Here is a 26637-nt window from a genome sequence, read left to right as displayed (position 1 = left end):
CCAAACTTTTTTATTTTTGTGATAGGACTGTTGACACTCACCAGCCGCCACTAGTTCACATTCACAACTGATTTTATTCTTATCCTACAAAACTGCCATTCTTGTTGAACACAAGGAATTAAATAATAAATAGGTGTTCTTTTTGTTTTTAATTGTAGCAAAATTTGAGGAACTATTTAGATTCAAATTAATTTGACTTGATGACCCCCCAGCAATAGTTCTGTGCCCACCTAGGGGGTTTAACCCCCCACCTTGGGAACCACTGTTTTAGGGAGAATTGTCATTGACTAATTATGTGAAAACTCACATAATTGCTTTGCCTTTTAATTTAACTGCCCTGACTCTTTCTATATTAATGTGTGGAAGGACAGTTTTAAAGAAAGTGTCATTGAAAAATAATAAACCCTGTTTTTAAAATCATCAGTCTGAGTTTCTGTCTCCTGACTGAGATCTAATGACACTCAGGAATGTCATGCGTCCCCTGATGACGAATTGCCTTTTTTCTCCTCATTGTAAACATTGATTTTTTTTTCTTTTCTTATAGACCTCCATCATACTGACACACACACCAGAATGAAATTTTAATATTAGATAAATTAAAATAATTTAAGTGAAATAATTGACAGCACCACTCTTTTATAATAAATTTCAAAAAACCTCACGTTGAAACTAAAATTTTTTGTTTCATTTTCCTTCACCATGATATCAGCTCACGTTGAAACTAAAATTTTTTGTTTCTTTATTTTCCTTCACCATGATATCAGTTATGCAGTCAGACGAAATAAGGTTTCAGTGCTTAGTAATAAAAATAACAATAACCAATGAGCTACTGTTGTCTTTCTTTGTGTTGTTTTTGGACCCTTAACAGTAAAATCAAACGTATTTATCAGTAGGCTAACTTTTAAGCTAAGCTTTTGGCCAAACTTTTTATCTCATATCTCAGAGCTAATATTTAATAATTTTCCTGAAATAATGTAATTTTTAATTTTAGGTACATTTGATGGTAAAATTGTTAGGCAGAAACTAACAAAAAATACCAGGAAAGATACGTTATCGTCATGCAGCTGTCATGATATTCAAATATGACGTCATAACTATAAACACAGTGGGATCGTCAGGTGTGACGGTGTTCCCGAGCGACGGTTCCACCTCCATCCTCCTGTAGAACAGAGACCCCAGTCAGTTCAGCCTTATTTACCAAATACAGCAATAACGCAGTCTGTGTGCAGTCATAAAGATCGTGTCTTGTTTTAATCTGACCCAGATAAACTGGTTTTAAATACACAGCGGCCTGGAAAAGATCCTAAAAACATAAACACTTTTTTGGAAAACAGTTGCGCTTGTCAAGGACTTTCCGCTCAAACACACAGTGAACGTATTGTTCACCAGACGATAAATTAAACGTGATTGGAGTTGACGAGTCTTTAACGTCTGAGCGTCAAAACAAACAAAAAAAAAAGTCCGTCTCTCATCGCATACTACTGAAAAACTAAACGGTACAAGAGTTTACACGGTGGCGTGGTTCTCCACACGTCTCTGCCAGTCAGTAAGCGGTGGAGACACACCCACACATACACATACTATCTGTCCCACTGTTAGCCCAGTCATGCTACAGGTACGTTAGTACAGTTCACTAAGGCAATAAATATGCTAGCCAGTCTGGTATGCTGTCTTCGTTTACACATGTAAACAATAATCTGTTTTCCCCTGCGAAGATTATAGGGAGGAGCATTTATAACAATCCAGTTCATAATAGATGTAACTATTTTATTTATCACCCTATTTTACTCTGTTTAGGCTAACTTTGTGTTAGCATATATACAGTATATGTCAACTTCCTGTTAGCTATTGTTCAATAAAAAAAACTTAACTGGCAATTTTATTTTACTAAATTTGGCTCTCTTTGTTTTATGCTTTATCTTGACTAGTATTCTTGTATTTTTTCCAACCTGTCTAATCATTATTTTTTGGGTAATAGTAAGCCAATCTTTGTTTCTTTTGAAATGACCTTAATTTATGTTTCAGTTTTAAATTGCCAAAACCTTTTTTGTATTAAATATAAAAAAATTGCCAAAACCTTTTTTGTATTAAATGTAAAAACATTTTCTTTCCTGGATTAAGTTCCACCTATGCTTTGTATTTATATATATATATACAGTATATAGGTTCCACCTATGCTTTGATGCAACATTTTGTAAAAAATAAATATAATTGTTGGTTGTATGTGCTAACATAAAAAAAAACACTTGCAGCTACAGCACATGACTCAACTAGGATTTGTCATGACCCCCGGCCTGGATGACAGTTCACACCTACAATTATTATGTGAAGAGAGAGAAACAACGTTTTCCACACCGAGCTGATGACCTGTAAATGCCTTGGAGTGAACTGCATGTCTTTATGTCTTTCATTGTAATTAGTGGTGAAAATGTGCAGCTGCTGTTGCCCAAACACAATTCATGTCAGGTGTGTGTGTGTGAAAGAGAGAGAGTGGGAACGAGAGAGAGAGAGAGAAAGAGTGGAGGCTCCAACAGGAAAATAAATGATGGCTGTAGACATGATTATTGATGCTCTTGTACTGATAACAAGTCCTAATGTGTGTGAGACATGTCCAGGGTTGGAGGTGAGTGATGTGGGAGGAGGTGTGGGGTGGAGGACGTTGGCACACAGCTGTCATGTGGATACAAGGCTCTGTAGTTTAACATGTGATGCAGGTTGTTGGGCAGCGCTAATGTGCAGTCAAGTGTTTGACACCAGGACTGCTGAGTGTGTGTCCACAGAGGCCATATGTCTTCAGGGACAATGGCTGATAAACACCTGTCTCTTACCTTACTGCTCAAAGGACAACATTTAGAAACACCCAGATTAAATTACATGTTTGGAGGTTGTTACAATTTAAATGTAAAAGCGTTCATTTCATGTCTAAAAAAATAAAATTCAATTATAATGCGAAAAAATGCAGAAAATTATATAACTATTGATGTAGCCCAGAGATAATCTCAGGTATAAATATATAAATACGCAGTATCCACGATCTAAAATGCTCTGGAATTTAATAATTGTGGCTAAACATCTCACGTGACCAAGCTCCTACCAAAACAATAATGCCTTCCACAGACAGTTCTGTCGTGACTTACTGTTAAATTCATTAAATTCATCTTACCATACGTGCAGGACGATCTGCTGCCGCTGAATAAAAATGGTGTCGCTGTTCTTCACATTTTTATTCTTTCCCCTCCTGCACGGGGTGTTAGGAACAAAGATAGTAGATGTAAGTGCAAGAGGTCTTACTCTGAGGAGATCACCGCTCCCACAAATATGAGCACTTTGAAGACAATAGACAATACACACACACATATAAAACAAATTGAAGACAATAGACAATACACACACATATAAAACAAAAGTGTGATTTGATTTTTTTTTCAAGAGTTTTTACCATTTACAGTACAGGTACACAAAGGTATAAAACACCCTGGATAAAATAGTGAAATTAAATAAATGTAAATTTCACGTGAAATAAATGTTTTTTGACAAATATCTTACCCATGTTACTCCTCTCTGCCTATAGATACTGCGCATGCTCAGTTGTAAGGACGCCTATGCTTGAAGGGCTTCACAATGGCTTTGAATTTTGCAGTGAGCCGAGTGAGCATTCTTCTCGGAAGCATAGACGATCTTTGGACGCTGCTGGCTTTGACAGGAGCGGGGGAGGAGGAGGTGAGGAGGAGCAGGAGGAAGAGGAGGAGAGCGGAGCATCCGTGTGGACCACAGCTCGCTGCTGCAGCAGGGGGACGGACACGCACACTCTCTCACTCACTGGCCGGACACGGCCCCGCAAACACACACACACACATACACTTTCACACACACACCAACACGCACACACAACCAGACACGCTCCTCATCATCCACACGATTGGAGCGAGGAAACTGGAGTCAGCAGACGGTGAGTTTGAATATTTTATTTCATTTATTCAATTTAGCTATCTTCCCTGTCATCGTCATCTTCATCACCAGATCTGGAGGATCATCATAATGGTGCAGTGCATGTGTCACATGATCAGTGTGTTTTCTGTGTCTGTGTGATGCTGGCACAGCAGGTGCAAATGTGGAGCAGCAATATGGAGGCGCCTGACGCCGACTGCTTTTTTCTTTCTTTCTTATTTTTCTTATTTTTTTAATCTATTTTCTTTTGAATGCTCTGCATCTAAAGCGATGGTCTGCATCCGAGAGAACCACCCGTGCATGCGGTGTCGGGATCGGCTGTTGCGTTAAATGCTTGTATCTGGCTGTGATTGCAGCAGCAGCAGCAGGAGCTGGGGTATTGTTACTGGTGCCGGTTGCCGGTGGAGGCCCCCATCCTACTCCCTCCTCCTCCTCCTCCTGCTCATCATCATCTTCATCATCCTCATTATCAGTTGTGGTTTGACAGAATGGTTGGATGATGATGCTCAGCTCCTCTGACTGCAGGATGCAGGGCCTGGTGTGTTGATTTGAATTCACATCCAGGACTAATCGTTAATCTGGTTATTTTTCTGTTTCTTTGACAAATATATTTGAATCTGTTGCCCTTGACAAAGATCAGACAGGAGCATATTACGTCTGTTTTACGTCATCTTATTCTTTAACATCAACCAGTTATCATTTAGTGAGAACTGTGATTGTTGGAGCTTTGTGACTTTGTGCTTGACTTCAGGTGCTCAACAGTCGCACCAGACATTTTTTTAATGAACCATAGTCCAGTCTGGTACCAGCCCACGTTTACTATGAAGTAACTCTATTGAACACATGCAGAAACTGGCTCTGGCATTGTCATACTGAACTCCAGGGTTGCCCTGAAAATGTCACTGCTTAGATGGTAAACAGTATGTTGGTCCGAACCCTGTACGTACCTTTTAGCATTCATAGATGTTCAGGTTAGCATTTGGGTGGGTTGATACAAACAAAGGGGGAGCAGAGTCTTTTTTTTTTTTAGTATCTGAAAGAAAAAAAATCAACATTTATTCCCACATCATAAACATCCCCAATATTAAAAGCAGCCCTTTGCCAGACAAAGACAATGTTAAAAAAAGGACAAACAAAGAAGGTTACTTTGTCTGTGGAGTCAAGCCAATTTTTTTTTTTTTTTTTTTAAGGGAAGCCACACTTGACAAACACCTTGGAGGCAAAAGCTTCTGCTCTGATACTACAAATGTGGGTTGTTGCTCTATTGTGTACTGCATTTAAAGCATTGGTTCATGCATTAAGAATTAACAAAACTATTAGCATTTGGATTTTCCAAAGGTTTATTAAAATTAGCTGCATGCTAGCCAGAAAATACAGACAAGCCAACGCTTGGCTAAATCCAAGGATAGAACAGCTAACAGACAGCGATTAAAGCAACAGCAACTCAGGTTAGCAAAACAATAGCTGACCACCAAAAGCATTAGAGACATTTGATGAAATGACTTCAGATATTATTCAAAATGCCCAATGAAATATTCACTCCGCCAGCCTTTAACCTGCACTGTGAAGGTTATATTGATATTTTTTACAATTTCTTTTAATTTCAGTTCAATTTATAGTTTAAATCACTGCACACAAATCAGTGTTAGCAGGACAGAGTAATTAGAAAACATGTTGTTGTTGTTTGGGATAAATTGGACTAATTAGAAAACATGTTGTTGTTGTTTGGACCGTGTTGATAAGTGAGAGGCTACACGTAAATAACTGAATATTCCAGGCACAACTGATACTGATGCATTCACGTCTGGCAAGCTGGCCGTTTATTAGCCGTTAGCGGTATGTGTTATTGTGTTGCAGCCAACGCGTTTAAATGGAGATACCAGATATCAGGTGCCTGGTGCTATTGTTTGCTGCACAGAGTTTGTAACCAGTGGGTATCGCACACCTGACACGAGGACAATGAACTGGAGGAATCTTTGTGATGAAAAGAATGACATTATGTTAATGTGTGACCAACTCCGCGCAGACGTTACAGTACGGCTTCATCTGGTCTGACGCGGAGAAGGTAATTTATCCCCGCTTCACGCAGAAATTAGGTCAGAAATACACACGTTTCAACTGGGAACGCGATTGAAATTCATCCTCAAGTGGTTGGCACAAACTCACCAGTTAGCCTCAATTCCAATCTGCTAAAGAAAAGTTTTGTTTGTAAATAGTAATATATATATGTATACATATATTTGTTTTACAAAGCATAAGGATTTAAGAGTTAGCTTTTTAACTCTGTTCTTGTTTTCTGGGCTTTTCCATCATAACTGGGCTCCTGTTGTTGTGTCTGACGGTTGACGCTGCTAATGTTCCTTTAGTGAAGATGTGATTGGTTAACTAGAAACCAAACAAACTATTGGAAACGCCCTTAAAAAGCTTAAAAAATTTCCTGAAATGAACCAGTAGACACATTTAAGCACCACTGAGACTCACTGTGAATAAACCACAGTTCAGTGAAGATGTGATTGGTTACATCTGGGCTGCAATAAGCCTGCATCACACAGGAAATACAGCTCAATCTCTCTTCACATGTAAAGCACTGAACATTCGTCTCGTCATCTGTTTGGTGTCAAAGTCCTCGTTTGTCTCTTGTTTGTAAATAGTACAATTGTGGAGGAGGAGGAGGAGGAGCAGAAGGAGGAGGAGGAGGAGGAGGAGGAGGGGCAGTTTCCTGAAATCAAGGTTTTGGCCTGTCATACTGTAGCACTGCAGGGGCAGTGTTAGCTCCCTGACTGTTGTTGCCCTCTCTGAGACATGGCGGGACATAACTTGTGACTTTAAGTGCCCACGCTGCTGATGCAGAGCCCGCACTCAGCCCCGGCCGCGGTGTCATCATAACTCTCCTGCTCATCCACGGACCATTAGGCTTCATTCAGGTGATTTCTGTTAGAGAACCCTTTCCTTCTGTCTGCTGTAGCCCGAGGTGACGACAGATTATGACCTGCCGTGGCAGGGATTATGACGAGGAGGCAACGGAGGAACTCACGGGTGGAAATGATTAAGTCACTAATGGTTGAGTTGATTTTAACAGTGCTGGGTGTTTTTGAGAGTTGTGTTCACACGTCAAATGTCAACTTTATCAATCTCCCGGGAGTTCCCTCTGGGAAATTTAGGGCCACAGCTTTAAAGACTTCTTCAACGTTTGAGTCTAAATCAGTTCATGAAACTGTAAAATGAGCCTTTTGCATATTTCCATCTAAAACCCTGCCTTGCAGCTGGGAGTCTTTTGCTGATTCGACAGCTAAATAAACACAGCTAGGCTAATGTTGTGGGTCATTAGCATCTTTACCCTCTTACAGCCCCGGTCCACAGCTGGACACGATTGTCTACTCATTGAAGGTACGTGGACACATTAAATTAGTTTGTCTGCCCGGAGGTTGATGGAGTGGAAAATGGCGGACCGTTCCAGGGACAGGGACATTCTGCTGTCGCCAGGAGATTTCTGGGGAAACAGATGTTGTTGTTCTCCCTGACTTCTTTTGAGGACGGTTTCTTGTGGCCAAGAACAAAATAGTCGTTAGCCATATGGTGACGGACACTTAGATTAAATAATGAAACGTGGGGAATCTTGTGGCCAAGAACAAAATAGTCGTTGCCATATGGTGACGGACACTTACGGTAGAAGAAGAAATGAAGGAATATCACAGTGTTTGATGAAGACAAGTAGGTTGACTCAGTGGCAGGAAACGTGAATTGAGTAACTCCGCCAATAGATGTTGCTGTTGCTCAGTAATGTTGTATTTTACATGTATAGCCATATAATGCAAAAACAACCCTATGGTACAGCACATTTGGCAATTGTTCTCTGGTGGAATGTGGAAAAAAAATACAGCAAGTGTGAGTGGGTGAGCCCAGAGAAAGTTGCCAGACATGGAGTTCCTAAGTTGCTGATTCAATTCCAGAGCCATATGCAGGTGAAGATGATTCATTTCCACTCGAAACTTTTACTGAATTGGCAGAAAAGGGTTGGCTGGACTTCCTTCTGTAAATGTATCTGGTTAACTCCTCACCGTGTCTGTGTCAAAAATGCCGATAAACAAATGTTTTGACTCGATGCATGGACAAAATACTTCACGCTGTTTGTGCAATAATCCCACTGTCCAGAGATTGACAGCGACTCTGGTGAAATGTCGGGACTCGAAGAGTTTGTGTAGACTATAAAAATACAAAGATGGTCATTTACACACACACACACACACACACACACACACACACTGCAGGAAGAGTATTGGTTTCACTGAAGCACCTTGGGCTTTAAATACCATGTCAGTGCCCAGTGTGTGTTTGTGGCAGGTTCATCTTCGGGTGAAAACACCCGGCTTGACTTACACTGAGTGCAGGGCAGTAAGTGAGTCTACTGCTGACGAAGTGACTGACACATTTTTGGAAATGGATTGTGAGGGACCGTGGGCTGATCGGTGTTGTTGAGGAAACGGTTGTCAAGAAAGTTTTGACAGCAAACCTCAATGGGTTCTACACCCAATGGAAAGATTCACAGTGAATTCACCAACTTTCTAGTTTTTGCAGTAATATTAATAATAATAATTCCATGATTTGGATAAAACAAAAACATCTACATACTCTTATTTGTCTTTTAGTTCCAGCAAAACACAGATTTCTTTGGTCATATTCATGAATCCCGATTAATCTTGTTGTATTTTTACGAGCCTAAAAAAGCTTCATGTTTCTTCTGTCTGTGCGTGTTGTCTTTCTTGACCTTTTGACGACCTAATTCATCCCATGACCAGCTAACGATGGCTAGTGTTGCTGCCATTCCCGCTCATTTTTTGCAATAAAGAAAACCCGCCTTAGAAGTCCGACCCAAGTTCCAAAGGGAATGTTTTATCCGAAGCATCTGCTTCCCTCCTGTGGGAAAAAGGACTCCGGTTCAATAGAGCCTCTATGTGGTTTTTTTTCTCCAGCCCACCCTTCCTAAGTAGCCGGCCGGCCGCCCTTCAATGAGGCCCTTTTGCTCGGTAAGAGGATGAATCACTGGCTTTTTAGAAACTGCCAGGCGAGTGGATGAAGAGGACGGATCGCAACAGCAGGTCTGAGTGTGAAGAAGTCATCAATCAGCCTTACATGTGTCTGGTTAGTGATGGAGCCATTACAGTAAATATGGAGCTGAATGGACCTTGAACAGATAATTGGAGATGCAACATCTGTCTGGATAATCATGGAGCAGTACAGTACGCTCCTGTTTACCCCTGATTGTCTTTTGTTCTGAGCTGTGCTTAAAGTATCTGTTGGTGGACGTGGAAACAAGTGAGGCTGATGCACGTAAAGAGCATTTTCATTTGCACCAGTGGACGTTGGACTCCTCACACCATCAAGAGATATCAAATGACGATCAATAATGTACGGAGCATTTTATTAATATACATTGATTATGATTTTAATTTTCTCAAGTGACTATTAGACCTAGTCTAAAACCCAACCTCAGATATTGATGTCTGAAGTATGTGTGACAGAGCCACACCCCCACAATAGCCTAAAACCTACACAGCTAGACGTCATCGGCATAAAAACGATTGAAACGCAAAACATGATGCTACTTGTTTACCTTCAGGTTGAGTGATTTTGAATTAAGAACCGTCGATCATTAATATGATCTTCAGTTTTTAGTTCACAGTCTAAACTCTATCTTTGTTTTTCAACCTCCGTTTTTACTACCTCAAAATTGAACTTTTATTTTTAAGGCTCGAAATCTATTTACGGTAAATAACAATAAATCTGTACGACTGTAAGTCTTAGATAAGGCTCGAAATCTATTTACGGTAAATAAAAATAAATCTGTAAAAAGACTTGCATAGAAAAAAGGTTTTGTTGTTCTACAAAAAGATTTCTAAGATAGTGATGTTTTTAAATCCCTGCTGGGCAGCAGTGGTACTGCATCCATCTATGTGTGCATGATTTAAATAGAAAAAATGTGTTAATGACTTTTGTCATTTTTTTGTCAGGAGTCATACATCCACAGTTTCCTCTTAAGCTACGTCCAGCAGCAGTAAAATATCCAATCTCGTAGTATTAAATTCTAGGACTTGTGACCTGACCTGGTTTGAGGCGCTAACGTGTTTTTTGTGACTTCAACTCGCTCGTTTGTTGTTTACACATTTTGATACAGTAAACCTATTTAAATATCATGTAGCACATGATTAATGTCAACATTTTTGGGACAAAACACGGCGGTGTACAAACGTGTTCTTTTTCTGTTTACTCGTACTCAGCATCATTTGATGCTCCTGGATTCCGGCTCCTAACAGTCGACAGTTTCACATCAGTGCTAATGCTGTCCTACCGTGTCACTCTGTCTCCTCCCTCTCTTTGTCCTCTTTTACCCTCTAAACTGCTGAGCAGGCGGTTTATTTTTGCCTGCCACATACACCTGCACTGCTCTGCTGCTTTATTCACTCTGGATGCCAAGCACTTAGGTTTATTGCAGTTAGAGGTGAGATGCTGGAAAGGCCACAGGTCAGTAGGAGAGGTGTGCCTGGCCAGGAGCCAGTTAGAACAAAGATCGTACAGTAGTAAAAGGTAAATATATGGAAGATCGTACAGTAGTAAAAGGTAAATAAATGGATGGAATAGATTAAAAAAACAAAAACAAAACAACAACAACATGGTGTGGGATGGTTAGCTAGATTGTTTAAATCGTTGTTTGCTGTCTGGTTTAAAAGACTCTCGCCTTAACCTTTTTCTTATTAATAGAACTGTTCCCTGCAGATTCTTCCAGAGGCACAGGGATAATTAACGGTTTTAATGATTTGGCCCAGAGCCAGAAGCTGTAATTTGGCCACACAAATGTCTGTCTGTGTGTTTTTGCTGTGAAACAGGAACAAAAAAAAAAAAAAAAAAAAAAAAAAAAGAAATACATCCGTGCCACTAATGTGAAGTTTCAAAAAAAAAAAAAAAAATGAAAAAACATTTTAAAAATGTAGTATTTTGTAGCAATCTTTCTTTTGATGACTACTACTAGCTACTTGTGGCTAAAACTTTGTTTTACTAGTTGTGCTTTCTATCTACGCGCTAACATCCTTGATCTATTTTAACTTCAAATCTAATCAAATTGGAAGCTATTTTCCAGCTAATTCGGCTAACCTTCAGCAATTTGTAATGCATTCCTGGCTAACGCTACCGGTTAGTAGGACTTATTTGGTTAAGCTATGTATACAGAGCTAATTCTCTAAATGTTTGCCTACGTTTTACTTATCCCTCCACTTACAGAATATTTGTTATTGGTCCTTCTTCTGATTTATCTTTGATTTTTATGCCAGCTATGCTAGTAACTTTAGCTAATTTATGTCTTTTGTGTCAGTTGTCCCGCACTAATTAAAGCCATAAAGATTTTTTTAAATTGTGAGAGCATAGTAGCAGAATTTTGTTGCAGGTTAATTTCAGATTTCTTTTTAAAACACTATGAAACATTATTAATGTCATATTTGTCAGATATGCATTAAATTAAAATGTCATGGTCATACATTGCTTACAACTTTCCTATTTGTTGTCAGGGAATATGGCAAATTACCAATTTGGCTCATTTTTCTCTATTGTAGCTACTCACCTGATATTTATAGCTGGAGGCAGTCATCGTCTCTGTGAATATATTGTATTATGTTTTTCCCATTAATGACATACTTTTTTCCAACAATGAAAAAAAAACAACCTGCCATTGACTCCAGTTTGTGAGTCGTTTCATTTAAAAACACTAAAAACCTCCGCTTTGTCATGCAGTAAATGCGTTCGAAAACCCATCATCCATTACTGCTGTGGGCCATGGGATAAATCACCTTCTAGATGTTCATGTGACAAAAGATGTCTCAATATTAAGTTTTGTTAATTCACGTATCACGTTGTTTTCCCATGGTGGTTTCCTTTGTTCACGTTCCCATAAAGAAACACGAGCTATCAAGTGTCAAGACAGGGGCGTGTCCCTGTCGTGTTGGATCACATTAACTGTAACTTGTTTGGTCAGCAACCACACGGTTAATACCAGCACTTTCCCTGGCGTGTTCCTGCCCTTTCAATGTTTGCTGTTTTCATTTTTACACACCAAACATGTTTATCTGATGAAGAGTCTTTGCTGCACGCCTTCCATTGTGTGTCATCCGTGTAACCATTCAATCTGTCAACCTGTCCTGGGAGACTGATAATTGACGACTGTGTTTGCATAAACGTCTGAGGGAATGAAATGAAGGCTTCACTTTCATGTCTTAAAATCCATGTATTGTAATAAACAGAATGCTTGGTGTGACCGTACTGCGGTTATATGTACATTTTGATTAGCATGTTGTGTACTACAATCGATAGATAGCATCCAAGCTAATTTTTACTTGGGCCACCGACCTTGATACTGGTCCTTGATACTGTGTCGTATTACTCTGCAATGGAATGAGAGATGCAAGCTGTACAAAAAAAATACAGTGTCTCATCAGGTGTGAATACATTTTGGATATCCCCTAACACAGGCATGGTCAAACTACGGCCCAGGGGCCGGATGTAGCCCGTTCAGTTTTTTAGCTCGGCCCGCCAAACTTTTCCAAATTATATAATTTATTTATATTATCATTATACTTCTGCCTTTTCCCTGGAACACCCATGTGGCCCGTGACTCAAAAAGTTTGCCCACACCTGCCCTAACAGATACACAAAAGTACCAGATATTTTTCTGCTTCACAAACTCACCAATTCCAGGTCCTGGTACTGATGCCCAAAATTATTGACAGTGATGCCTTTGCTGTCATAGATAAAAGTTAACATTTAGCAACTTGCTAAGGTAATTTGATAAAATTGGGTCTGATTAAAAAAAAAATTAAAAAGAAGAAACTATCATAGACTTAAATTTGTGATTGGCTTGAAAACACTGACTGATGGTGTGTATCCAGTATCACTAATCCATAAACGTCGGCTCATGGCGTTGTATTGACATAGAGATTATTGATCCTTGGATTAGGAGAGGACACCCTGAAAGCAAAGATCCCTGGTTTTAGGCAGCTCAGTGATCCCTCACACACTCATTACCACAAGCTTGATGGCATTAAGCAGGTTAAGTCACTTTGTCTTGGTTAGTCAACATCCCTTCAGTTGGATTAAATCTGTTTAGACAGAGCACTCATCATGTTTTATTGTTGAAACGGTGGAGCGTTTGTAACTGTATGTGTTGGTTTTGCTTGTTTTTGCCTCCACTAAATCGTCTTAAAATCATTTGTAAGGAAGTTTGGAACCAGAACCTTGGTGCCCGGACAGAAACAATATGCTGCTTTGCAGCGTTGTGCTCTCAACAGCATCTGTTTTTAGAAAAACAAAGTGCTGACTTAAGCCTGTAGAGGTAGCAGTGTCCTCACTCACAGCTGGTTCAGTGCTGACTCTTACAACCTGAGCACCTTGGAGTGACAAAGCAGAAAACACTCAAAACACACCAGTGAAGAATACAGCATTATGTGTGCGTCTGTGTACCATGTACCATGAGTTAATGTTTGCGCCAAAAGTGTACCATGTACCATGAGTTAATGTTTGCACCAAAAGTCAACTTTTTGCAGACGATGCATTAATTTATCTTCGAGACTAATAAATGAAAATTTGAAAATAAAATAAAATAATTATTGATTTCTAGTCAGAGGCCCAATGTGAGGCAGCAGTGGGCCAACATTGGCCCCTGAGCCTGGAGTTTGAGACCACTGCACTACAGTCTATGTGTAAATGACAATCTTTTGTTTCTTTTAAAAAAGTAAAAAATAATTTGTTGTTTACAGACAAATTTGTCACCTCAGAGAAATAAGAAAAATGAAGAAAAAAAAAAAACAGCGATTTTTGGTCGGCTGCCATGAATTGAGTTGAGCTACTGTATAAAAACTAAAAAAATTGTTTCTTCAGCAGAAGTTATCATGTAGAACTGAGATTAATTTCCTTAGTTCCAGAATTGATTTTGAATAATAAGGTTACTGGGACACTCTCAGGGAATCATTCCTCGTTGGGCTGTCATCAAATGTATCAAATTAGCATCAGACGTGGTATTTTTAATCCACGCGCTGTGGAAATGACCCACATGTAATTTCAGCATGTTGAAACCAATGATCTCAGAGCCTTTTCACAGTGTTGGGGGAGATTCCGGGCTTTGTTTTGTTCGCCTTATTTGACTCTGGGTCAGGCTTGTTGCATTGTGAATTTGTTTAATGAAAATCAGGACAAAGTGGGAGGCAAATTCAGTCAGACTCAGACATGGTGTATGGATTCCAGCTTGTTGGAGTCACGCTCCAGTGACGCTGCGCTCTGCAGCAGCATCTGAGCCTTACTGATCTGTGACAACATCCAAATAAGTAAAAAAAAAAACTCTGCTCGTTCTTCTTCAGGTGCGGTCATAAATCATGGCTGTCACGTGAATTGCGTCGGCCTCTGGTACTTCAACACGTGGCAGCCGGGGTAGCTCTATTAAGGCGTCTTTTGTCAGACCACCAAATGTTGCCACATTTGCAAAGTGCGGAGCCATTGAAGAGAGTTTATTTGACCTGGAGGGCCATAAAGAAAAGTAGCACTCATGAATTGAAAAGCAGCGCTGGGACATTAATGTATCTTACTTAAAGCAAGGGTCCTCAATCCCAGGGCTCTGACGGGATTAGCTACAGATTCCCCATACTCTGAAAGGGATTAAAAGACAAGAAGACGAACGAAAGAATGAATTAAAAGGATTAAAGTTCTTGTTTTTGGATCTTGGTTTGCAGAGTCTGAGCCAGAAGGTAATTAGATTATAAAAAGAGGTTATACTGCAGGAATGTCATTTCCTTTCCTTACAAGTGGTAATTCTCACCTCGGGGTACCCTCATCATCTTTGATGAAATTTTTATGTGGGATTCACATGACTGTGTATGAGTCAGATTTAATCTGATCTGATCAATATACTGTAAATGGGAAAGAGAAGCTTGAAGGCTCTGGAAGCGAGAGGAGTCTGTGTTCTGTGATAGGTTCTAAAAATAGACAGTTCAGACATGACATCTTTCCTGTTTTTTCCTAGTTTTGTTCTTTTCTAGTGATGTTCTCTGCAAGGAACGACAAATCTGTTCTTTCTATCCGGGCTGTGAAAAAAAAAAAAAAATCTGATATATCATCTGCATAGAACAATTTTCTCGTACGGTGTCCATTAGCCGTGTGTAATTGGTTAGAATTTCAAGTGAGTGTGTTTTAAAAAGAAATGACACTACAGTAATGTAAAGTAATGCTTTTATATTTTATGACACTGCTGTCGGTGTGTTAACATTTCAGGCATGTTAGCATGTATTGTAGCGGGATGGTCTGGCTTTTATATTTTATGACACTGCTGTCAGTGTGTTAACATTTCAGGCATGCTAGCATGTATTGTAGCAGGATGGTCCGATGTGGGTTCTGTAAAAAATAAAAAAAGGTAATATGTCTGTGTCCACACACTGCTGTATTTATACTTCACTGTCCCAGTAGCTGCTGCGTTCTGAGCAGCTTCTGTGTTTGCTTCCAGCCTGAGAACTGAAGATTTTTTTGGCTCAAATTAATGAGATCATATGGAAAAAAAAACCCTCTGTCTCTTCACTGCTGTTTCTGGGCCTCAGTCCTCAGTCTGTCCTCTGTTAGGAAGAAGATATTCAGTCAATATTGGACGTCTCCCAGGCCTCCCACTGCTCCCCTGTCTCCACTGTTTGCCCTCCCTTGTCCTTTTTTGTTTCCTCACCCTCTCATTTCCACCTCACTGTTTGTTATTGCCCCTCATTCTGCTCACTCTACATTCGTCTCCATCCTTGTCGTACAATGGCTTTCCCCTTGTGTCGACCTCCAAGAAAACGTGGTCTCCGGGGTTCTGACTTGGGGGCCGGGGGGTTGGGGTTGTCACTGACAGCTTTGCTCTCTCAGTGGTGACCACGTGAATAGAATCATGTTTAGCATTGAATTATATTTGCCTTACCGTTGAGGCATTTCTCTACGAAATGATTAGTTATTTGCTTAGTGATGAGCTCACTAAAGTTTTCTTCTAAGTTACATTTAAACTACGTAATTGACCTTCTATTGCAGTTTTAGCTACTTGCTAATTCTTGGGCTAATAAATCACACTGTTTAGGTCCTAAAATATAAATGTATTTTTTTTTCTATTTATTTATTTCTTTCCCATGAACCATTTCTACCATGTTCGTAGAGTCATGTTTAGCATTATATTATATTTGTATTTAAGTGTCATTTAATTAATTGTTGTTAATTACCGTTGAGGCATTTCTCTACAAAATGATTAGTTATTTGCTTAGTGATGAGCTCACTAAAGTTTTCTTCTAAGTTACATTTAAACTACGTAATTGACCTTCTATTGCAGTTTTAGCTACTTGCTAATTCTTGGGCTAATAAATCACACTGTTTAGGTCCTAAAATATAAATGTATTTTTTTTTCTATTTATTTATTTCTGCCATCCTCGTTGATTTTTGTGAACTGTTAGCTACTTCTCATGGTTTCAGGCTAATGCTAATTCTCAGTTGGCATTACGATGCTAACAATGCTAATGAGCTGCTTTTAAGCTATTTTTGCTATGAACCATGAGCTCTCTTGGAGTCGACTATTAAGCGACCACTTACCTTGATTCCCATTTGACTGCCTGGTGGTTTTAATGGAGACGTCTTTATTGCCAATTCCAGTTCTTTGCTAATTTAATTAGCTAATTTTCTTGAATTTTTTTTTTTTTTTTTGCAGTGTCTCATGTGTTGTTCCTGGTGCTTTGGTGTACCACAGACAGAGTCATGTTGGGTTGGTCTTTGTTTTGTGTTAGTGTTTGCGTAACAGGGGTTCAGTGCGTGTGTCTTCCACCGTAGCGTGCGGCGCCATCATCTGCACAGCCTGAACTATCACTGCATTAACATACAAATCAAACTCCACAGAAAGCTGCTTCCTTGCTGTGAGTGAATTTAATGGAAACGAGCATCAAATGGAGAAGACATTTCATCTGCACTGACCTGGCACAAACACCATCAATCAGATTCAGACATATTCCAAACCCAGTCCGTCTGTTTTTTTTCGTTCTGACAACACTTATTATTTTTAGGTCCTTTCTTTTATACACGCCATCTATCGTGGCTTTAAAATAAGTCTCTATAATTCTGTCGGAATCCCCATAGAGAGCTCATACCTGGACGCTTTCACAGTATCTTCCACATCGGTTGTTGAAAGTGGAACAGCAGAGGATCAGCCGCAGAGGAATGCCACGTCCTACTGATCCTTAATCTCCATTTATCTTTTCTTGCATATTACATCTCTGTGTGCACAAGTGACATTCCCGATGACTGCATTGTGGGTATTGTGTGTAGTGCAGAGTGGGAACAGCAGGATTGGGAGGAGGTTCTTTAACCTCTGGGGGGGGATGGAAAAAAAACCGACTAACTTTCAGGAGGCAGTAAATCTCTCTGATTAAACCCAGCTCTATGTGACGGCTCTGTTTGGCGTGACTGTGTCTGGGTGTTTGAGTCTGTCGTTCGAGGGACATTCAGAGACTGGTTTAAAAAAAAAAAAAAGAAATATCCATGGTAACCAACCCCTCTCTTTCTCTCTGGTTCTCTCTCTCACACACACACACACACACACAGTCATATGCATTAATATTAAAAGGCAGTGTGAGGTTTGAACTGCGCTGCAGAGGCTTCAAAGACAGCTGGGAAGGCTGAACTAAACATGCTGCATTTTCAGCCTTTAAGAATAAAATACACAACAGTCCAAAAGAGCAGTTCAATGACAGTGAGAAACTCTCTAAACCTAGAACCTGGACATGTTTAGACTTGAGAAATTCATGTTCGTTTATCTGTAGTCTGAGGTTTAAAAGTCTTAAATCACCATCAGCCTGGTCCAATTTTTTAACCTTTAGTTCAGTTTATTTTAATACACGTTCAACAATTTTGCACATAGATAAAGGGCTTTAAAGAGACGTGTTGTACTACCGTCTAGAATAAAGAAAATTCCAATTCTTCTCACTGTCTTTGCTGGGAGCTAACAGCTAAACCCATTAGCATCTTCTTCTTATTCTACTGCTTCTTCTTTTTCGGGGAAAATGATACATCTAGCTCTTTGTTCAGGTCCACTTAACGCACAATCTGGCATTTGTATCAACTGACCCGAGAGGTTGTGCCAGATCTTTAATCTCAGTGATGTGTCAAAAGAAGAATCTCACGGCATTCCGAAATCAGTGGTTGCCGCTCGGCTGAATGTTCTGTTGGGACTTGTCATCTGTCACCATTTGCTTTCTTATCATTCCACTTTGTGAAATTTTATCAGTGCTATCTTTTTTTTTTTTTTCATGTTATGCGTGTGTGTTTTCAATCCTTGATATCTTTGAGTTTGTTTAGTTAGGGTTTGATTCACGGAAGGCTCACATTTTTCAGATGAAAACATTCTCCGGAATGACTTTCAGAGAATGTTTTCAGGTGTTTTGTGACTCGACTTTTCGTGATGTTTTGGTCCACTTGCTTGCCAAGCATCGGTGTTAAGTGGTTTAAGAAAACACCAACAAAGCAGCTGTCAATGCCTGTGAGTTCCTGTGTATAAAAATCCAGCTCACAGAGACGTTTTATCACAGGATTTAAAGAAGTCTCATGACCAGATGTGATTGGAAATATTTCTTTATTTAATTTTATTTTCCATCTCATCGTTCTCATTTCTCAACACTCATAAGATGGCGTCTTTGTATTAGAGATGGCTCAGAGATGTCTGTTACTAGAACAAACAACCTTCTGCTCCTGCGGACCGTCGTTACAGTGCAGCTGTTACCGTCTCCAGTTATGACAGAGCAGTCACCGTGGAGACACGTCTCACACCACACCACACCGTCTGTAAATCTGGCCACGACGTGGATGTATTTCTCCACCCTCACACCCTCTCGCTTTTTGTCTAAACATATGTTGTTGCACCGACTCATAGAAAATATCAAGAGCCGCCCTTATTTTCTGCCATTTTACTACAACGCTCCGGTGCAACTGTGTGAAATTCAAGGACGTTCTTAAAGAAGGAATTTCACAAGAAGTGCTCCGACTCTCACCCTTTATCTCTGTCACAGGTAGAAGAGAAATGAGGTCGGAGCCAAGCAGGCCACGGAAAACACCTGCAAACTGCCGTGAAAAATTCCAGGCTAGCTAGAAAACAACTGTTTGGAACTTTGTTATTCTTTTTTAGCCAAATCAAACATGTATCTTAAGCATTTTTTAAATCATTGTAATTATATATATAATTATATAGCTAGGCTATTTACTGTACATAGAATGTTTAAGCTAGTTTAGCTAGGTTTTTGCAATGTATATTATACCTACCTTTTAATGTTTTCTATCCTCTCGCAATGTTTTCAAATGTTCACAGATATTCTGCACCGTTTTATATATTTTTTACCAGGGTATACAAAATATATATATTTTATTAAGGCTTCAGTTACTTTATTCAAACCTAAATACTTTGTTGTGTTGGAATTAGAGCACTAATTACAAAGACATGTTGTGTTAGCTCTGGTTAGCTGTTTTTAGCTTGTGTGCTAATCTTGTCTCGTCTTGTGGAACAGTTGTGTCTTTTTGTCTGATAATGATTTGCTGATCATTATCAATATGTTTGGGCAACATTTAATTTACTCAATTCAACATTTAAGCTTTACATTTGTTATTTTTAAATAATTTGGAGGCTATACTGTAGCTAGCATCTGTGCCGTAAAACGTATGTGTATGTTTATGTGTGTATTCATGTGTGTGAGTCAGTATTGTTCATGGAATCAGCTGTGAGCAGCCGTGGCCGTGGAGGACAGACCCCTGTGTTAAGTGTCTTTTTAATGCAGCTGCTGCTGCGGCTGATTGCAGAGGCCCCCACAGCCCCGCAGGGTGGGGGGGAGGGGGGGGTTATTACATACACACATACATACAAGTGCTGCCACATTTTTATTCATGCCTCAGGTCAGTTATTCTATCATAGTCTGGAGCCTCTACACACACACACACACACACACACACACACACACAGCACAAACATACTAAAACCTTCAGACACATGCCTTCCACTCTGTCCCAGTGGATCCATTAACTCTGGCAGCTAATTGAAACAGAGGGCGGATTGTAAATCATAAGGAGCTGGCAGCGGGCGGTTGGACCTAGTGATCACACAGCAGGAGGCGGGTAGACATCTACAGGCAGAGACGGGAGCTACACCTTCAGACGCCAGATTTGCCCCTGTTCTTCTTTTCTTTTTTTTTTATGAGTGGCTTCAATTGCAACGATCGCTGCTCTGGTTGTTTCAATTCATGCTGCTGCCGTTGACCTTTGTTGACCCCCACAAGTCTCCCATTTGATGTGACAGATGTGGAGTTTTCATTTTTTTTCAGCCTTACTCCAGATACCTGCATATTTATGAAAGGTTTGTAGAATTAGACCAAACAAAGAGAAAAGTTATTTCAATCTCTTACGACTTAATGTTTACATCAGGGAGATTTTTTTTTTTCATTTTTCTCTTTAAAAAAAAGCCTGGCCTCTGCTCTCACTGCAGTTATTAAATCCTTCGAACTTTTTGACTTCCCCTCGTATTTTGTAGTTTGTTTATTTAGAATCCCCATAACATTTTAAGGTGTCTTTAGCCTGGCTTGTCATTTTGAAAAGTCTCCCTCACTTTGTCTGAGTGGATTGCGTGAAAAGAATCTCTGTCAAACGTCAAACATAGGTTTTTGTTAGGAACCGAGTCAAACTTATTGTCTCCAGTGTTTACTCCAAGTAAAGCTCCTCTACCAGCGAATCACAAGGTCATCAGCTGACCTGAGTAAGAACCAATCAGCACAGCGCCCCCTTAAGAATCACAGGCTACTGTTTTTTATTATTATTATTATTCCACACCATATTGAGGTCAAATTTGTTTACTTAGGTCTGAAAAAACAAACGGACCACATCTAGCAATACACATATATGTTTGACGCAGAGAGTCTTTTTTGAATTTTATAAATTATTAATTTTTACATATAGGTTTTTGGCTGGTGAAGGGTACTCTATAGAAGGAATTCTCAATTTGTGGGGCTCTACCCAAAAGTGGTTCAAGGTCTAGCTTTCAGTCGGTCCCCAGCCTAAGTAAGAGACTTGCTTAAAAAGTGGTTCAAGGTCTAGCTTTCAGTAAGAGTAAGAGACTTGCTTTTTCACACTCCTTTACAGTAGGTGGCAGTAATACCCCTGTGATGTTGACACTGTCATTTCACATCACAGAAAACCGATTTTTGTTATCGTGTAACATCCAGGTCTTTCATATATTCTGTGTTTTTCTCCGTGTTAAATGATTATTTTTACAGTCAGGCCCAGGAGGTTATTTTAGTCCTGACTTCTCCCAGTTCTCCTCTCTTTCCTCCTCTCGCCGTCTCTCTGTCTCCCTCCTCTTCTCTGTTGCTGTGATGATGAAGCACTTTTAGATTTCTCCTCTAAATAATACATGTGTCTCATCTCTAGTCATTTATTTCTCTCTGGCCGTCCTTTCCACTGTTTATGCAGCCTGGATCCTGCTCATCTGTATCATGTGACATTGTTCCAAACCAGGGATCTCATTGTGCCGACAGCCAACCAGTGAAGGACTGGTTTAACTCATACTTGCCGAAGCAAATTGATTTCCGACCACATTGTCTGAATGTGTTAGTCTGCTCTAATGATATTGGATTAAGTCTTGTTTGAGTCTGGTTCTAGTCGGACTAACACAATTATTTGGTTTTCTGCAACGTCGGGTAAACACGCAGTGTTCAATTGACTCAACCTTGGCTAATTAATGGTAACTCACACTGGCGTCCACTGGCTTTCTTCTCTGAACCAACCTCGGTTTTAATGGCTTTGCGTCTAAATGGGACCGGCGGTCACATTTGTTTTGCTAATGTGAGATGAATGGAGCCACCTCTCTGGAGATTAGGGTAATGCATTCATGGACACGGACGGAGGCCCGTCGGCTGGAGGGGTAACGTGAAGGAGGAGGACCTTTTATTTGTGTCCCTTGCTGGAGGTAAAAGTAATAAAAGTGACTGGAAACAGTTTGGTTATTGATTAAAGGCTTTGTGTGTCCGGCAGGGCACGTTCATTTGTTGTGTATTCCTGGAGGAGTTCCTCACACGTGTCCGTTTATTCATGTTGCAGCGTGTGTGACACTGAGGTTAATATGAAGAATGAATTGATGTCTGGCTCTGATTATGTCCATTTGTCAACTATATTTTGCTTTCAGGAGAATGGACTGTCTTATTGTAGTGGACTGTCTTATTGTAGTGGACTGTCTTATTGTAGTCCACCATGTTGGACTTTAAAAACTCCTGGTAAATGAAGTTTTTTCTCCTTAAATGTGAACAGTTATTTTTGTAAAGCAAAATTTTTAATTTAAATATTTAGTACTTGGATTCAATTGGATTACATGCTGTAGTAGTCGGGAATTAAAGTCATCATACAGTAGGTTTTAATAGTTAGTTATTATTAGGGACTTTTTGCTGATTTTCCGATATGTCCGATATTGTCCAAACACTTAATTTCCGATTCCAATATCAACCGGTACTGATATATGTAGCCATTTGGCTATTATTGTTGGAAAAACAGATAACGATTCTTACCGATATTACATTCATATCTAAGCTAATATCGATTGGCCGATAATATCGGACATCCCTAATTATTATATCTTCTTCTTTTTACCATTTAACTTTCCTCCTTTCCCTGATTTATGTGGATAAACAGATGGATGCCGAACATTTAAAGGGACAATGCCAACATTTGGCACTGCCATGTCGTTGTCAGTTAGGCCCCTCCCACTGCAGTAACCTCCTGTCTTTCCCCATCGAGCCATTTTCTCTCCTGTCGACTTCATACATCTGCCTTCATCGTGGCTAAACAGCATTTTCACCAACAAATGGTCGATGGTTCCGATCGTCTGTGTCTTACGGTTAATCAGTTCCATTAAATTGCCTGGTTTGTACAAAAGGCACCGACTCCAATCTGACTAAATTAGAATAGACGAGAAAATTGCAAAATAAATAAATTGCAAAAAATATATATATGTAAGGGCTGAAGCCATAAAAAGGGATCAGACTCTGAAGGACACCTTAACGGTCACAGTCCTGGAGACGTACAGTAACTCATGTCAGGGCAGCGCCGGCTCAGAGTCACGTACTGTAGCGAGGCCTCGTGGATATTGTCTCATCAATACCTTTTAACTCAGCAGTGGCAGACAGGAATACCAATGAGACTGGGCTTATTTACAACCCGGGCAAGATTTACTGCACGTGGCCGTTGTCACGTTGTCACGTTGTCACACTTGAATTGTTGTGTTAAAAAAAAAAAAAAAAAAAAAAATATTGTGTCAGCTCAATCTGATCAGACAGGAATACCAATGAGACTGGGCTTGTTTACAACCCCGGCAAGATTTACTGCACATGGCCGTTGTCACGTTGTCACACTTGAATTGTTGTGTTTAAAAAAATATATATATTGTGTCAGCTCAATCTGATTATCTCGTCAACAATTGCTCTTGTCATGGATTTTGGTGGACTCTGTTGATTGATCTTTGTATTGTAGTCAAGTTGTTCTGGCACAGAGGCATTAAAAGACTTCAGCTTTAAATGTGCCATGTTTCGTGTCATATTCGTCGTGCTTGGATACCATCAGCAAACAACATCCTAACTTCTGGTCATCTGGTGTCTGCTCTTGCTGAGAGCTAACAGCATGTGCAGCACAGAGGCATTAATTGTTGACAACGAACAAAAATTATTTTTAAAAAAAAACAGCATTTGTTGATATGTTTACCTGGAATCTTTAGTTCCGTAAAGGTCTTGATGCTAATACAAACCGCTGCTTTTGTGTTGGTAATTTTCTTTAAGAACTTTTATAAACGATGGATTACGGAGCTGTGCTAAACATGGCGGCTATCAAGGCTTTGAAAATGGATTAAAAGAGATAGGGCTTAAAGATAAAGAGTTGAGGTATTTTTTATAGTACTACGTTTTGTATCATGTACTGTATCGTGTAGTGTTAATACACTGCTTTAATCCATACATTGATATTATATTGAAAGACAAAGCATCTGTCTCTGTTTAAACTAATTTACATTCACACAACACACAAAACCACTTCATATTTTTATCCAACCATTTGTTCTCCTTCTCTGGCTCCGCCCACAGCGTTTGATGTGATGACCTTAGACAGGCTAAAACACACACACACACACACACACACACACCAATGTGCAGATGGGCACACATCCAGGTCCCGGTCGAAGCCTCCAGCAGTCAGCAGACCTGCCCATATGGCTGGAAAAATGTGTGCAATGGTCCAAATATTGCAGGCCTGTAATTGGACAGTAGATGAAGTGGATTTTAATGACAGCTGTTATAGAGGGCTTTTTGGATGGTTCTGGAGATGTGCTCTTGAGAGCTAATTGTAAAATCTTATTTTTCATTTTGTGAAATAATTACAATAAAAAACTTTTTTTTTAAATGCAGTATAATTAAATTTAGCCTTGACATTGGACAGAGGTATGAAAGACATTGGGGCCAATTGGACAGAGGTATGAAAGACATTGGGACGACGTCTGAAGTAGAATTCTTCTTTTTTTCTTTTTTTTTTTAAATCTATCATTAAATTTACCGAAACACCACCAAATTAAGCAGCTCGCAGGGCTCATCTGTAACCTCATCAGATTAGCATATTTAATCCCTAAAACAAACAGCAGATTGTGTCAGGGCGCAGCAGGGGTGACACTGAAACGCAGAAGGTCCCTTCCCTTCCTGTTTTGTCACCTTCTGAGACGTGAGCCTTAGATTGTGCCCGCAGCAAACTGTTGAAAATCTCTTCACAGAAAAACAGGGATGCTCACTTTCCCTCAACAGGAAGAGAGGATGAAAAGACAGGAAATGAAAACGACTTAGTCTTTTTGTCAGGCCTGTGCTATTGAAGTGAGGGATTTAGGAGAATTAAGAGATACATGGGAATTTCCTACAGCGCGGTGAGACTTACGTCAAATTTAAACTGTCATTATGAAATAAAAAACACCATCAGAGGATTCACTTTGTGACCCAGAAACACCTCTGCCATTTCAGCACTCCGCCCGGTGGTAAACAGGAGGAACAATAGCACCAGTGTGGCGGTTGTAAAGGTGGCGGAGGCTGGACGCACGCTGACCGTCAGCACTTCACAAAGCCCCAGAGAAAAGCAGGCGCTGGGGGATTCTGCAAACTGTGCTGGAATCGCTGATCCCCTCCCAAAGGGAAAGCTATTTGTCTTCTTTTTTTCTTGTCAGTGTGTGTCAGTGTGTGTGAGTGTGTGTGTCAGTGTGTGCCTGCACTTGTAACAAATGCAAAGAGAGGCTTAGACGGTTTGTTTTGATAAGATGTCTGCGTGTGATCCGGTTTGGAAGCTCCTGTAGACAAAGAGGTTTGAATTATCGTTGGGAAGAGCTGGCGGCGGAGCAGACAGAGCCCGTCTCACCTTGACATCTGCTGCAGTGCACAGCTCTCTGATGTTGTCAGCAGTTGTCAACACAAAACTTTGTATTTGAGTCACACTAGAGTGTGTTTCTGTAGAGGCGCTGGGTCTGATTTTTGACATGGAAACCCTGGGCAGAACAAATATTTCAAGGCCTGCTGCTGGAGGGCCTTGAAACTGCGCTTGACATTTGGACATGTTTTTTTGGTCGTCCAGTCATTGAGATGTTGTCCTTCATTCTGGTATAATAATCCAAAGTTTGTTAAAATTCCTTTTTACAATGGTTCGTACTTTCGTATTTTGGAAAGTTCTGGTCACAAAACAACTTCTCTGTCATCCTGATGTTGAGCTGTTTTGTACAAAGGAGAATGGACTCTTCTGCACCTGAGCCAATGGCCTTGCATCTTGTCCTTGTGGTGAGCGAGTTTGAACAGGATGAGCTCCGGAAAAGTTCAAGCTGAACAGCCGTCAGATAAAAAAAAAAAAAAAAAACACTATTCAAAGACATAAAGAATCTGTTTTCACCCTGGCCCTGTCAGAACCGGGCACCTCTTCAGGGCCTCGGCGAGGCTAAGGTCGTATCACTGATGAAAAAAAAGAGAAAATTCTCATTCTACATACACGTTCTGATTTTCATGATATTTTTAGCTCATTGTCTCACTCTCAGGTCTATGTACGGTAATATAAACAATGACAACCTCCCACTTGCAGTTTGCAGTTTTTCATGAAGTATCTCAGCTTTGATCGCCTGAGATGCTGCTGAGAGCTGAAGTCTATTTGTTAATGTCTCCCAGCAGAGGTTTAAAGCCTGAGATTGTCAATAAATTATTCATTTTTTTTAGTAGACACTTAACGAGAACACACACTCCTGATGTTGAGCTTGACAGGTCAGGAGAAACATCAACAGAATTGAGAGATTTCAACTCTGTTCCTTGATTTTATTGCGTAGAAAACGTTGACAGGTCAGGAGAAACATCAACAGAATTAAGAGATTTCAACTCTGTTCCTTTATTTTATTGCGCAAAAAACGTTGATATCAAAATGAGAAATAAAAAAGAGAAACGTTCACAATTGAAAAGAATCACGTAGGACATTTTTAGAGAGACAGATCGGTGGAACAGGAAGTAGAGAAAGGACGTATGATGAGTTATCAAGACAAATGTAACGTGAGTCTTCGACCTCTTGGCTTTGACCTCTGAGTCAGTG

The 26637-nt window shown here is 39.9% G+C and overlaps 1 protein-coding gene across 5 annotated transcripts in view; it reads left to right on the top strand.

Moving 5' to 3' along the window:
- Positions 1-2233: 2233 nt before the first annotated feature.
- The window catches only part of nrcama (neuronal cell adhesion molecule a), a 44174-nt gene continuing 19770 nt past the window's right edge, over positions 2234-26637 (top strand). Inside the window, exons 1-2 of one of the 5 annotated variants that reach the window (XM_008315800.3) lie at positions 2234-2623; positions 3572-3949. The gene's annotated coding sequence lies outside the window, so the exon portion shown is untranslated. The remainder of the gene's footprint in view (positions 2624-3571; positions 3950-26637) is intronic. The other 4 variants (XM_008315804.3, XM_008315805.3, XM_008315806.3 and 1 more) reach the window with 4 other exon arrangements.

Source organism: Cynoglossus semilaevis, chromosome 8 (genome assembly GCF_000523025.1).
Source record: "Cynoglossus semilaevis isolate Cse_v1.0 chromosome 8, Cse_v1.0, whole genome shotgun sequence".
Classification (NCBI taxonomy): Eukaryota; Metazoa; Chordata; class Actinopteri; order Pleuronectiformes; family Cynoglossidae; genus Cynoglossus; species Cynoglossus semilaevis.
The sequence above is the reverse complement of the archived record's forward strand: the minus strand, read 5'-3'. Positions and strand labels throughout refer to the sequence as shown.